This window comes from Entelurus aequoreus, linkage group LG08 (assembly GCF_033978785.1).
Source record: "Entelurus aequoreus isolate RoL-2023_Sb linkage group LG08, RoL_Eaeq_v1.1, whole genome shotgun sequence".
Classification (NCBI taxonomy): domain Eukaryota; kingdom Metazoa; phylum Chordata; class Actinopteri; order Syngnathiformes; family Syngnathidae; genus Entelurus; species Entelurus aequoreus.
Window position 1 is genome coordinate 54,466,437 of NC_084738.1, and position 14,672 is coordinate 54,481,108.

The following is a 14,672-nucleotide window of genomic DNA, read 5'->3' on the forward strand; positions in this document are numbered from 1 at the left end:
TGTATCGATCCGTTGTGGTGAAGAAGGAGCTGAGCCGGAAGGCAAAGCTCTCAATTTACCCGTCGATCTACGTTCCCATCCTTTGGTTTATGAACGAAAGGACAAGATCACGGGTACAAGCGGCCGAAATGAGTTTCCTCTGCCGGGTGGCGGGGCTCTCCCTTAGAGATAGGGTGAGAAGCTCTGCCATCCGGGAGGAGCTCAAAGAAAAGCAGCTGCTCCTCCACATCGAGAGGAGCCAGATGAAGTGGTTCGGGCATCTGGTCAGGCTGCCACCCGAACGCCTCCCTAGGGAGGTGTTTCGGGTACGTCCGACCGGTAGGAGGCCACGGGGGAGACCCAGGACACGTCGGGAAGACTATGTCTCCCGGCTGGCCTGGGAACGCCTCAGGATCCCCCGGGAAGAGCTGGATGAAGTGGCTGGGGAGAGGAAAGTCTGGGCTTCCCTGTTTAGGCTGCTGCCCCCGCGACCCGACCTCGGATAAGCGGAAGAAGATGGATGGATGGATGGATGGCTTTGAGACTGACAGAAGTCGCAAAAAAAACAAAGCCAGAGAAAAGAACCTGCAAGGATTTATTCCACACACAGCCGACAAAGTCCGATCTCTCCAAGAGACGTGTTACCTCTGCACAGGCAACGCAAGCATGAAAAGTCCAAATATTTATAGAAGCAATGGAGTCTGTCAAACTTGCTCTCTTCTTCAGCCTACCAGATGTTCTTTCTACATTTTGTGTGGTCATTCGTGTTGGACCTGTTCTAGTTCTGGGAACAGAAAACGATCTTCCGCAAAGTGTTCCTACTAAGTTGGACGTGTACAATTGTCCAAAATGTCTTGTTTAGATGAAGAAATCCAATTAAGAACTTTCAGTTTTGGTTGATTTTGTACACATATATATATATATATGTATGTATGTATGTATACCGATAGATAGATAGATAGATAGATAGTACTTTATTGATTCCTTCAGGAGAGTTCCCTCAGGAAAGGATAGTATTGCGGTACTAATGAATCAAAAACGGTACTATACTCCGTTTGAAAAGTACTGGTTCCCCATATTTTTGTTTGTTTTAACGGGCATGACGGCGCATCGTCACGTCATGACATTGCTGTTTTTACGAGCAGAGGAGCATGTTCGGCAGCGCACAATCACGGTGTACTGTAACATTGTCTGTTTGTAAACAGACAATGTTTGTAGACAGAAAAGGGAGAACGGACGCATTTTCGCCTAAAAACTAAAAGATAAACGTAAAGTTGTAACACTGAAACGCCCTCTGGAAGAGGTGCTTTAAGACATGGCTAGCAGCTAACATCCATCCGCAGTCTGCAGTATTTTAGCTACTTCTAAATCATATAAATAAAGTAAGTTTCTTACACGTACCATTATCACTGCAGGACGAAGAATATCTAAACATGCTTCACTATACACACCGTAGTTCACCGTTGTCACAATGTAAACAAATGCCATGGGTGGATCTACACCTGACATCCGCTGTAATGATACCAAGTACAATAGCGTATCTAGTCGATATTACTGTGATTGCACCAATATTTTTTATCGTCACAAAATCTTTTTTCCTTTAAAAAACTTTTCCTTTAAACTCAGGAAATACGTCGCTTGACACATGAGGACTTTGAATATGACCAATGTATGACCCGGATCGATACCTAAATTTGTAGTATCATCCAAAACTAATGTAAAGTATCAAACAACAGAAGAATAAGTGATTATTACATTTTAACAAAAGTGTAGATAGAACATGTTAAAAGAGAAAGTAAGCAGATATTAACAGTAAATGAACAAGTAGATCCATTTTTACAGCTCGTCCCTCATAATTTTGACAAAATGATAGAATGAAAAATGACACAATATGTTACTGCATATGTCAGCAGACAAATAGGGAGCCTTTGTTTGCTTACTTACTACTAAAAGACAAGTTGTCTAGCCTGTTCACTATTTTATTTAAGGACAAAATTGTCCTTCGATTGCAATAAGAAACATATGTTTAATGTACCCTATGATGTCTTGTTCAAATAAAGCCATTAATGCCATTTTTTTTGTGGTCCCCTTTATTTAGAAAAGTATCGAAAAGTATCAAAAAGTATCGAAATACATTTTGGTACCGGTACCAAAATATTGGTATCAGGACAACCCTAATATATTTATATATATTAAATGATTTAATAATATAGTGGATATATAAATATTCATTATAAGAATTTAATATTAAGAGTTTGTGAAAGTTTAACTCCTAGCTTGTTAAGTCCAACATGGATAACTGTGGGGAGAGTGTTTTGCATTTTTCCCATCATGCCTTGCGATGGATTTAAATGGGTGTAATTTCAATTGTTTATGCTGATTGGATGTTTTTTTTTTAAAGATCTAAAAGTTTCAGCGCGCATGTTGTGTTATGTGTGACCATGTGTTTTGACATTTTGTGTTGGTTCAATTTTTGTTTTTCTGCGCCATGACTAAGTATGGTTGTTTGGATTGGGTCATATAAGTAAATCATGTGCACACATTATCAATTAATCCACACTTCAACCTGTATTACTCACATTGTCCACATGATGTTGAAAAATTGACTGCAATCAGACCAACAGATATTTAAATGTGATATGAAAACACCATGGATTGCTAATTGAAAGAGACTGGCTGCAATTCAGAGACCATTGTCCCAGAATAAATTGGAGCGGATGCAGATCTGAAGTAAAATAATGATCATGGGAATTTTTTTTGGAAGGAAGTAGTGGTGAAACTATCATGCTGTTGGCTATTTATTGCTACCACGCACATTTCCGATAGCTAACATTAGCATTGTCATTTTGATTTGAGTATCAAAAGTCACTTACTAGTCCAGCAAAAACAGAGTCAAGGCAGCATCGGTCTGAAATTCCTCGTCTTTGAGCTTACGTCAGCGAGTGAAAGCCGGGCCAATGTTGATCCTTGACTGTCCTTTTATCCGGGTAACCTCCCTTTTTGTTTTTTTGTCACCTCAGACAAAACTTTTCATTTCTTTGGTTGTTTTTGGAACTTCTGCCATTATAGCAGTAATTACACGTAGGCGTTCTCCATCTTCTTCTTTTAGTTTTCTGGCGGCACGTGGCCGTTGGCATTGACTACCGTCTGTTTAACAAATGTGAAAGGGGGAGTGATGTACGGCGTAAAGCAAGTCAGCACATTTCAATCAATCAATCAATGTTTATTTATATAGCCCTAAATCACAAGTGTCTCAAAGGGCTGTACAAGCCACAACGACATCCTCGGTACAGAGCCCACATATATATATGTGGGCTCTGTACACATATATATATTTGTAGGTTTTTTGTGGCAGGGTTCCTACAACCCTCCTCAAAGTGCCAGTAAAGTCATTTTACTCGTTGTAAGTCGGTGTATCATCCCAAAAGTTATGAAAATATTTTATGAAGGTTGAAAAGTCACACTGATGAGTTGATTGTAAACAATCGTATGACAAGTGTAGGGATATAACGATCAACTGTATTAATGATAACTGGGGGACAACTCTTATGGATAGAAATAACCAAACTATTTGAAGAATCAAACTAATTTAGTGCATTGAAAGGTATGGACTGAGACAAAGTGTGTACAACAAAGTGTATTTTTATTTGGGCTGTGGTTCTTAATCGCAAAGTTCGTAAATCAAGGTTCCTTTGAATTTGATGATGTGGCCCACACCAATTGAAGTGTGTCTCAGTGATTTCTGTGTCGTCTAAAGAACACTTCTTTGTGGTCTAGATAGTTTTACAAACAGTTTATAAGCCGTTTTCTCACTGTATATTCAAGATTTGCCGTTATTAACGTGCCTCCACTTCGACAGCGTTTTATCCCCGTTAGCCAATTTGTAGTTTTCAGCGCTTCCACATGGAGTCTACTGACGGATGTAAATTCAAACTATACGCTAATTTGTGTTAGAAATGGCAACAGCGGAGGGTGCATGTGCATGTATGAGCCAGTCTGCCCCACAACTAGAGAATAGAAAAAAAAGAAGGAGCTTATTGACTACAGCGTCGGACTACAATGGCGCAAAGCAATTTAGGTAAATCTCTACCATATATGGGTAATCTGCTGACGTCACAATTGGTAAAAAGGTCACTAAATGGTGCACATTCCAAATGGCGTGTTTCCCCTGAAGTATGAAGGAAGGCAAAATTGTTTTAAAAATGTCGCCGCAATTCCTCTATTTTTTTTCTTTTTTAAATTTTCGGGACTTATGCAGATCCCAAGTACACAGCAGCAGGTACCAATAGGTAAGAAAAGTTGGTTTTGCACAATAGGGCCCCTTTAACAGTAATTCGTCCGAGCAGTTCACCAAAACAGTGATCTTTTTGTATGTCTGTAATGATTCTAATAACCACAAGTGTCATTTAAACATATTAAAACATGACCAACATCACCAAATAGCAGAAAGTAGTAATAAGTTAGATTCGGAGCTTGAAAGATATTAGCGCTAGCTTATTCGCTTGTAGCATTCTCTTCTTCTATTTACATTCCCACATAGCTCAACAAGCTGAAATGACCACAATGGCCCTCTAGGGGAAGAGAGCCACACAGTATATGGCCAACTGTTGCATTAGAGACAGAGAATGGAAACTGGGATTTCACAGGTAGGTGTAAAAATGGAAGAAACTACAAACCCCATTTCCATATGAGTTGGGAAATTGTGTTGGATGTAAATATAAACGGAATACAAAGATTTGCAAATCCTTTTCAACCCATATTCAATTGAATGTACTACAAAGACAAGATATTTGATGTTCAAACTCATACATTTTATTTTATTTTTTGCAAATAATAATTAACTTACAATTTCATGGCTGCAACACGTGCCAAAGTAGTTGGGAAAGGGCATGTTCACCACTGTGTTACATGGCCTTTCCTTTTAACAACACTCAGTAAACGTTTGGGAACTGAGGAGACACATTTTTTAAGCTTCTCAGGTGGAATTATTTCCCATTCTTGCTTGATGTACAGCTTAGGTTGTTCAACAGTCCGGGGGTCTCCGTTGTGGTATTTTAGGCTTCATAATGCGCCACACATTTTCAATGGGAAACAGCTCTGGACTACAGGCAGGCCAGTCTAGTACCCGCACTCTTTTACTATGAAGCCACGCTGTTGTAACACGTGGCTTGTCATTGTCTTGCTGAAATAAGCAGGGGCGTCCATGATAACATTGCTTGGATGGCAACATATGTTGCTCCAAAACCTGTATGTACCTTTCAGCATTAATGGCGCCTTCACAGATGTGTAAGTTACCCATGCCTTGGGCACTAATACACCCCCATACCATCACAAATTTGCGCTTATAACAATCCGGATGGTTCTTTGTTGCGGAGGACACAACGTCCACACTTTCCAAAAGCAATTTGAAATGTGGACTCGTCAGACCACAGAACACTTTTCCACTTTGTATCAGTCCATCCTGGATGAGCTCGGGCCCAGCAAAGCCTGCAGCGTTTCTGGGTGTTGTTGATAAATGGCTTTCGCTTTGCATAGTAGAGTTTTAACTTGCACTTACAAATGTAGCGACAAACTGTAGTTACTGACAGTGGTATTTTGAAGTGTTTCTGAGCCCATGTGGTGATATTCTTTACACACTGATGGCGCTTTTTGATGCAGTACCGTCTGAGGGATCGAAGGCCTGTAATATCATCGCTTACGTGCAGTGATTTCTCCAGATTCTCTGAACTTTGATGATATTACGGACCGTAGATGGTGAAATCCCTGAATTCCTTCCAATAGCTCGTTGAGAAATGTTGTTCTTAAACTGTTCGACAATTTGCTCACGCATTTGTTCACAAAGTGGTGACCCTCGCCCCATCCTTGTTTGTGAATGACTGAGCATTTCATGGAAGCTGCTTTGTATACCCAATCACGGCACCCACCTGTTCGCAATTAGCCTGTTCACCTGTGGGATGTTCCAAATAAGTGTTTGATGAGCATTCCTCAACTATCTCAGTCTTTTTTGCCACGTGTGCCATCTTTTTTGAAACATGTTGCAGGCATCAAATTCCAAATGAGCTAATATTTGCAAAAAATAACTACGTTTTCTCGTTAAGTGTCTTGTCTTTGCAGTCTATTCAATTGAATATAAGTTGAAAAGGATTTGCAAATCATTGTATTCTGTTTTTATTTACGATTTACGCAACGTGCCAACTTCACTGGTTTTGGGTTTTGTATTATATAATGTATATTAGCCTGCAGAAAAAGACACACAAACTCAGACGCTCTTTAATTTTTATTGTCAATCTTATGCCAACAACCGGCCCAATTCAAACATGTGTACCCTCCCAGATACACAACAACACTCCGCAACATTCTCCGCCAATCCCCTTTCAGGCGCGGTATGTTCACGATCATAGGAACAATGAATAACACACACACGTAAACATTAACACCAGCGGGTCGTGACAACATGAGTGGGTATATAGTCTTATATTTGTGCACTATTGACAAGTGATGCCCTGAAAATTGAACCGCCGGGAAAAAAATGCTTTGTCCACCGGAACAGCACTGCCGAAACCGGTTGTTAAGTTAAGTTAAGTTAAAGTACCATGACGACGTAAGCAATACGCATTGGATTGTCTGGAGCAGAGGCAGCATGTCTGTTGCCTACGATGTGGACGTACTTTAATATGTCCGAGATATTCAAAATGCAAAAAATTGTGCAAATATTAAGAGGACTTTTAAGGAGAGAAAGGTTGGAGCAGCAACCAGAGCAAATGTGACGCCAGGCTCGCTGCAACTCTCGCCGTTCATCGAGGATATTGAGCGACAGAAATAAGAAGTCTCTAAACACTAGTACAGTCTCCAATAACACCAAGAAAAACATGCTAAATTTGTTGCTCGTCAAAAAAACCTCTGTGGACACTTGAAAAATTCTCAACAAGGAACATTTTTTACAATAAGCAACAATTAAAAAATAGAGTAAAACGATAACGATAAGAAAAAATATATGTTAACGCTACCGTAAATTCCGGACTATGAACCGCTACTTTTTCCCTGTGTTCTGTACCCTGCGGCTTATAAAAAGGTGCGGCTAATTCATGGATTTTTCTTCACTAACGGCCATAATTATGTACTTCCTGTTTTAATGCCTTGAACAGGAAGTAAAACCGTCCATAGCGTTTCTGGTCGAAAGGATTCTTCATTCATCGCTCCAAGCAAGATTTGTAAGTTTTACAATATAACTAAAACAATTCATACTTACTAAACCGGGAGCCCATCTGTAGGAGTGTTTTAATGCATATTTGTACACTACCGTTCAAAAGTTTGGTGTCACCCAAACAATTTTGTGCAATAGCCTTCATTTCTAAGAACAAGAATAGACTGTCGAGTTTCAGATGAAAGTTCTCTTTTTCTGGCCATTTTGAGCGTTTAATTGACCCCACAAATGTGATGCTCCAGAAACTCAATCTGCTCAAAGGAAGGTCAGTTTTGTAGCTTCTGTAACGAGCTAAACTGTTTTCAGATGTGTGAACATGATTGCACAAGGGTTTTCTAATCATCAATTAGCCTTCTGAGCCAATGAGCAAACACATTGTACCATTAGAACACTGGAGTGATAGTTGCTGGAAATGGGCCTCTATACACCTATGTAGATATTGCACCAAAAACCAGACATTTGCAGCTACAATAGTCATTTACCACATTAGCAATGTATAGAGTGTATTTCTTTAAAGTTAAGACTAGTTTAAAGTTATCTTCATTGAAAAGTACAGTGCTTTTCCTTCAAAAATAAGGACATTTCAATGTGACCCCAAACTTTTGAACGGTGGAGTACTTGCTGCCGCAATGTAATCAAGCACTATGTTAAAACATTTACGAGTGTTTTTGTAGTATTATTAACTTACAAAAGCATTTCTTTTGTATTATTTCAGTTTCGTAAATTCACCAAAACGTCACCGTGGAGTTAGTGCATTTTATTGCTTTTTTCATATTATCTCAGGATTCTAAGAATATTACTGTCATATTGAGTAAAAAAACAAATTTTTCTTTTTGCAAATCTTAAAAAAGCACATATAATAATGTCTAATAATGTCTGTATTAATGTATATTTGTGAGCTTTACTTGAAATATGATCGGAGAGCCAGCTTCCGCAACTAGTGGGTCCATGACGATGACTTCTGTTTTGTTTGATCAGCCGTTTTACTGCCGTGTTACAGACATTGTTTTGAAACAAATAAGCTATGTAAATAAACATTCACAAAACCTTTCTGTGCAAATAACAAATTTCGCAACGTATATATCTAATATATGTAAAAATATGTTTTTGTTGTAAAATTTAGTGATTATGCTTTATAGTCTTCAAAGACCTGCTGAGATCGGATCCCAGTAGTTTGCAAACTGTACGCTTTATATTTTGGAATATACGATAAAAAATAATAACATAGATTTGTTTTTGAATGTATGTGTAAATTTATTTTGCATTTAAAAAAAAAATATATGCATCATAGCAGATCATGCAAATTACATGTTGATGTCATGTTGACCACGCCCCCCACCGCCACAGGTATATTGGCAATCTGGAGGAAACCCTGCAGTAATTACCGGGTCATCTAAAGAAATGTCTTCAAAGACCCGCTGAGATTGGATCCCAGTGGTTTACAAACTGTATGCAATATTGTTTGGAAAATACGATAAAAAATAATAACAGATTTGTTTTTGAATGTATGTGTAACATTTTTTTGCCTTTTTAAAGGCCTACTGAAATGAGATTTTCTTATTTAAACGGGGATAGCAGGTCCATTCTATGTGTCATACTTGATCATTTCGCGACATTGCCATATTTTTGCTGAAAGGATTTAGTAGAGAACATCGACGATAAAGTTCGCAACTTTTGGTCTCTGATAAAAAAAAGGCTTGCCTGTACCGAAAGTAGCGTGACGTCACAGGTTGTGGAGCTCCTCACATCTGCACATTGTTTACAATCATGGCCACCAGCAGCGAGAGCGATTCGGACCGAGAAAGCGACGATTTCCCCATTAATTGAGTGAGGATGAAAGATTTGTGGATGAGGAAAGTGAGAGTGAAGGATCAGAGGGCAGTGGAAGCGATTCAAATAGGGAAGATGCTGTGAGAGGCGGGTGGGACCTGATATTCAGTTGGGAATGACTAAAACAGTAAATAAACACAAGACATTAGCCACAACACAACCAGGCTTATATTTATTATGCCACAAATTAATCCCGCATAACAAACACCTCCCCCCTCCCGTCCATATAACCCGCCAATACAAATCAAACACCCGCACAACACACTCAATCCCACAGCCCAAAGTACCGTTCACCTCCGCAAAGTTCATACAGCACATATATTTCCCCAAAGTTACGTACGTGACATGCACATAGCGGCACGCACGTACGGGCAAGCAATCAAATGTTTGGAAGCCGCAGCTGCGTACTCACGATAGCGCGTATCCAACTCAAAGTCCTCATGGTAAGAGTCTCTGTTGTCCCAGTTCTCCACAGGTCAATGGTAAAGCTTGACTTTCATATTTCGGGAATGTAAATAATGAAACACTGGCTACGTGTTTGTGTTGCTGCAGCTGGCCGCTAATACACCGCTTCCCACCTACAGCTTTCTTCTTTGCTGTCTTCATTTTTCATTAAACAAATTGCAAAAGATTCACCAACACAGATGTCCAGAATACTGTGGAATTTTGCGATGAAAACAGACGACTTAATAGCTGGCCACAATGGTGTCCCAAAATGTCCGCTACAATCCGTGACGTCACACGCACGAGACGTTTTCAGCAGGATATTTTGCGGGAAATTTAAAATTGCACTTTACTAATCTAACCCGGCCGTATTGGCATGTGTTGCAATGTTAAGATTTCATCATTGATATATAAACTATCAGACTGCGTGGTCGGTAGTAGTGGGTTTCAGTAGGCCTTTAAAGAAAATATATGCATCATAGCAGATCATGCAAATTACATGTTGACGTCATGTTGACCACGCCCCCCACCGCCATAGGTATATTGGAAATCTGGAGGAAACCCTTCAGTAATTACCGGGTCATCTAAAGAAATGTCTTCAAAGACCTGCTGAGATCGGATCCCAGTAGTTTGCAAACTGTCAAGTTTCCCGTCATGCCAGGAGATCTAAAGCCGAGGTAATGTTTGGCAGCGTGTGCCAAAGTGACGCACGGTGCAGAAATCGCCAGAGAGTCGGCTCTGCGCGCGTTTCCACATTTCCTCAGAGATGATGCAAGCCATTTGAATTCAAGTGTAACGACGGCGTATTGTAACTGAGAACGCTTTCATCCACCCTAAACAGCCTGCGCTTCATTATGAACCGTCATTATTTCTTTTCGATGCCGCTTTGACAGCCTGACAGGCGCTTTGGTTTTGACTGACGGCGAAGAGCGTGACCCACGTCACGAGGCTCCAAGGGCAACGTGGCGACCAGGCTAGGGGAAGGCAGCGAGGTGCGCCTGCCAGGCCCCAGTGGTTTGGAAGCCTCACGTCCACTTAGATCACGGAGGTGATCAAGGGTCCTGCCGCCTGTCAGACCTGCCTGGCGTATTCGCCCGCTCAGAAGAACTCAAAGCGACTGAGGCGGATGGAAAGCCGCTCGTCCAATCAGCTGCATGTTAGCGCATTCTGATGCGTTTAGCCTCTATGAGCGAAGATCAAGAGCCTCCTTTTTATGCTCACTGAGAACTTTAAGAAGCACGTCCTCGTCCTTGCATCTACACGTACAGGAAACCACAACTTCTAATGCTGTGGTTTTCAAAGTAAAGCACCTATTATTGCAGCAATGCTACGCCTTGTTTCCCCCTTCGACTCTGATGGTGTTTCTGCGCACCGTCAGCACCGCGGTGGCTTTTAGCACTTCAACAATTCTCCAAAGGCCGCCGGGGGAGAGGGGAGGAAGGACAGATGTTGAAGAGCAGAGCATCTAATGGCTGCAAGGACGTCAAATCTCCTGATGTTTGACATGTGAAAAGCTAGCGGACGTCCATCTTGAGCCGGTTCACTGGGTCACCTGTCCGTCACGAGAACACGGAATTCTGGCTGTTCTTCAGGTCAAAAGGTTTTGTTTCACGGACAGTCTAGGAAGCATTCAGAGGGTAAATGTTGCAGTTAGAGATGTCCGATAATATCGGACTGCCGATATTATCGGCCGATAAATGCTTCAAAATGGGATATCGGAAATTATCGGTATCGGTTTCAAAAAGTAAAATATATGACTTTTTAAAACGCCGCTGTGTACACGGACGTAGGGAGAAGTACAGAGCGCCAATAAACCTTCAAGGCACTGCCTTTGCGTGTGTGGCCCAATCACATAATATCTACGGCTTTTCACACACACAAGTGAATGCAAAACATACTTGGTCAACAGCCATACAGGTCACACTGAGGTTGGCCGTATAAACAACTTTAACACTGTTACAAATATGCGCCACACTGTGAACCCACACCAAACAAGAATGACAAACAAATTTCGGGAGAACATCCGCACCGTAACACAACATAAACACAACAGAACAAATACCCAGAACCCCTTGCAGCACTAACTCTTCCGGGACGCTACAATATACACCACCCACACAATATACACACTACCCCTACCCCCCACCACCTCAATCCCCCCCCCCCCCCCCCAACCTCGCCCACCTCAACCTCCTCATGCTCCCAAATTTCAAGCTGCTGTTTTGAGGCATGTTAAAAAAAATTATGCACTTTGTGACTTCAATAATAAATATGGCAGTGCCATGTTGGCATTTTTTTTCCATAACTTCAGTTGATTCATTTTGGAAAACCTTGTTACATTGTTTAATGCATCTAGCGGGGCATCACAACAAAATTAGGCATAACAATGTTAATTCCATGACTGTATATATCGGTATCGGTTGATATCGGAATCGGTAATTAAGAGTTGGACAATATCAGAATATCAGATATCGGCAAAAAATACATTATCGGACATCTCTAGTTGCAGTACTCGCAAAAACACTTTCATTATTCATTCACCCAATGATTGATCGGGGCATCACAACAAAATTAGGCATAACAATGTTAATTCCATGACTGTATATATCGGTATCGGTTGATATCGGAATCGGTAATTAAGAGTTGGACAATATCAGAATATCAGATATCGGCAAAAAATACATTATCGGACATCTCTAGTTGCAGTACTCGCAAAAACACTTTCATTATTCATTCACCCAATGATTGATTTGTTCCTGATCAGTTTCATCATTTGCTTGAACGTGAACCCAACCAAGTCATTCCAATACATTGTGCTAAAGTTGGGGTCAGCAACCTGCGGTTTTAGCGCTGCTCTAGTGGCTTCCTGGAGCTTTTTCAAAAATGTATGAATATGGTTTCTATGGGATTGTTAGAAATCCCACTGTTTATGTTATAGATGCTTCACTGATGAGAGTATTTGGCGAGCCCTGTTTTGTCCTACTCATTTTGGCGGTCCTTGAAATGTGTTTACATGTACAACTTTTTCGACCCTGCCACAGAAATACGTGTTTAAAGCCACTCCTTTGTCTCATTTTGTCCACCAAATGTTTTATGCTGTGCGTGAATGCACAAAGGTGAGCTTTGTTGATGTTGTTGACTTGTTGGCGTGCTAATCGGACATATTTGCAAGCTAATCCATGCTAACATGCTATTTAGGCTAGCTATATGTACATATTGCATCATTATGCCTTGTGTGTAGCTGTATTTGAGCTCATTTAATTTCCTTTACTTATGTATCTTATTTCTATTTGCATGTCTCATGACAATTTATCTGTATGTAATATTGCCTGCATTTCTGATAGTTGTGTGCCATGTTGTTCCAGACCACAGCAAACGTTACCCAGCTTGCAAAGCTTGTAATAAATCCATTAGAAGAAGACAGCCTACCGTTTCCTTTAACTTGGACACACATCTATACCTTTGGCCTTTCTAAGCCAGTAATTTCCAGGAGTTATCTCAAACTCTGAGAAGCCTCTGTTTATTAATGTTTTACAATCTTGTAAAAATGTGTAAAATAAATATTACATTTCAACATTTCTGTCAACGATGATTTGCGTCAGCCTTCATTTGGATAGTAGGCCAATATAGCTAATATAGACACTTACATAATGTGTTGTCTTCATTATAACACTTACTGTATATAAGACTTTTAAAGTCATTTTGATAGTAGGCTAATACATCTAATATAGAGTCTTTCATCATTTGTTGCCTTCATTATAACACTTATATAAGACTTCTAAAGTCATTTTGATTGTAGGCTAATATAGCTAATATAGACACTTACATCATGTGTTGCCTTCATTATAACACTTATATAAGACTTCTAAAGTCATTTTGATAGTAGGCTAATATAGCTAATATAGACACTTACATTATGTGTTGTCTTCATTATAACACTTATATAAGACTTTTAAAGTCATTTTGATAGTAGGCTAATATACAGGTAGCTAACACAGACACTTACATCATGTGTTGCCTTCATTATAACACTTATAAAAGGATTTTACTGAGCTGGGAATGACGTCACTGTCGAGTTGTGAACGTTTAAGAAAAGTTATTCTTGTGCTTGCCTTGTCTGAATATAAATAACTTGAGGGAAAATATGCACTCTTTCTGCAATCTTCAAACACAGGGGATAAAGAGGAACCACGGACGCTATAGCTGGCAATGTAGACAAATTTAGTTTCCACTAAAGTAACCATCCATCCATCCATCTTTTTCCGCTTATCCGAGGTCGGGTCGCAGGGGCAGCAGCCTAAGCAGGGAAGCCCAGACTTCCCTCTCCCCAGCCACTTCGTCCAGCTCTTCCCGGGGGATCCCGAGGTGTTCCCAGGCCAGCCGGGAGACATAGTCTTCCCAACGTGTCCTTGGTCTTCCCCGTGGCCTCCTACCGGGAGGCGTTCGGGTGGCATCCTGACCAGATGCCCGAACCACCTCATCTGGTAACTAAATTAAACTAATTAAAGTAACTAAAGTAAACTAACACTATGTATATAAATATTCAACAATACATCATATGGGGCTGATTTAGTGCGACAAAAACTAATCACAAGTGCTGATTACACAAATTATAGAAGCAGAGGACAAATTTCACCAGATCTAGTGTGTGTGTGACAATCATTGGTACTTTAATCTTTAATCTTATGTTATTGTTTACATTTACAACAGCCATCTTTGAAGCCAACTCAGGGCTGGTGAGAAAGCGTCGACTTTACGAGGGGGAAATCCGACCTTGAGGGGCGTTAGAGTTCAACTTCACAGTACCAAAAATACAACAAAAAAAAATCTGCCTGGAGCCGCAAAAAATTAAAAGCCTTATATAAGCAACCCGTGATGTAAGTGTCTATATTAGCTATATTAGCCTATGTTGGCATATTATCAAAATGACTTTACAAGTCTTATTTAAGTGTTATAATGAAGACAACACATGATGTAAGTGTCTATAGTAGCTATATTAGCCTACTGTCAAAATTACTTTAAAAGTCTTATATAAGTGTTATAATGAAGGCAACACATGATGCAAGTGTCTATGTTAGATGTATTAGCCTACTATCAAAATGACTTTAAAAAATCTTATATAAGTGTTATAATGAAGACAACACATGATGCAAGTGTCTATATTAGATATATTAGCCTACTATCAAAATGACTTTAAAAGTCTTAGATAAGTGTT

The 14,672-nt window shown here is 40.1% G+C and overlaps 1 protein-coding gene across 1 annotated transcript in view; it reads right to left on the reverse strand.

Moving 5' to 3' along the window:
* ntng2b (netrin g2b) overlaps positions 1-14,672 on the reverse strand; it is a 299,057-nt gene that overhangs the window by 172,034 nt on the left and 112,351 nt on the right. The window lies entirely within an intron of this gene.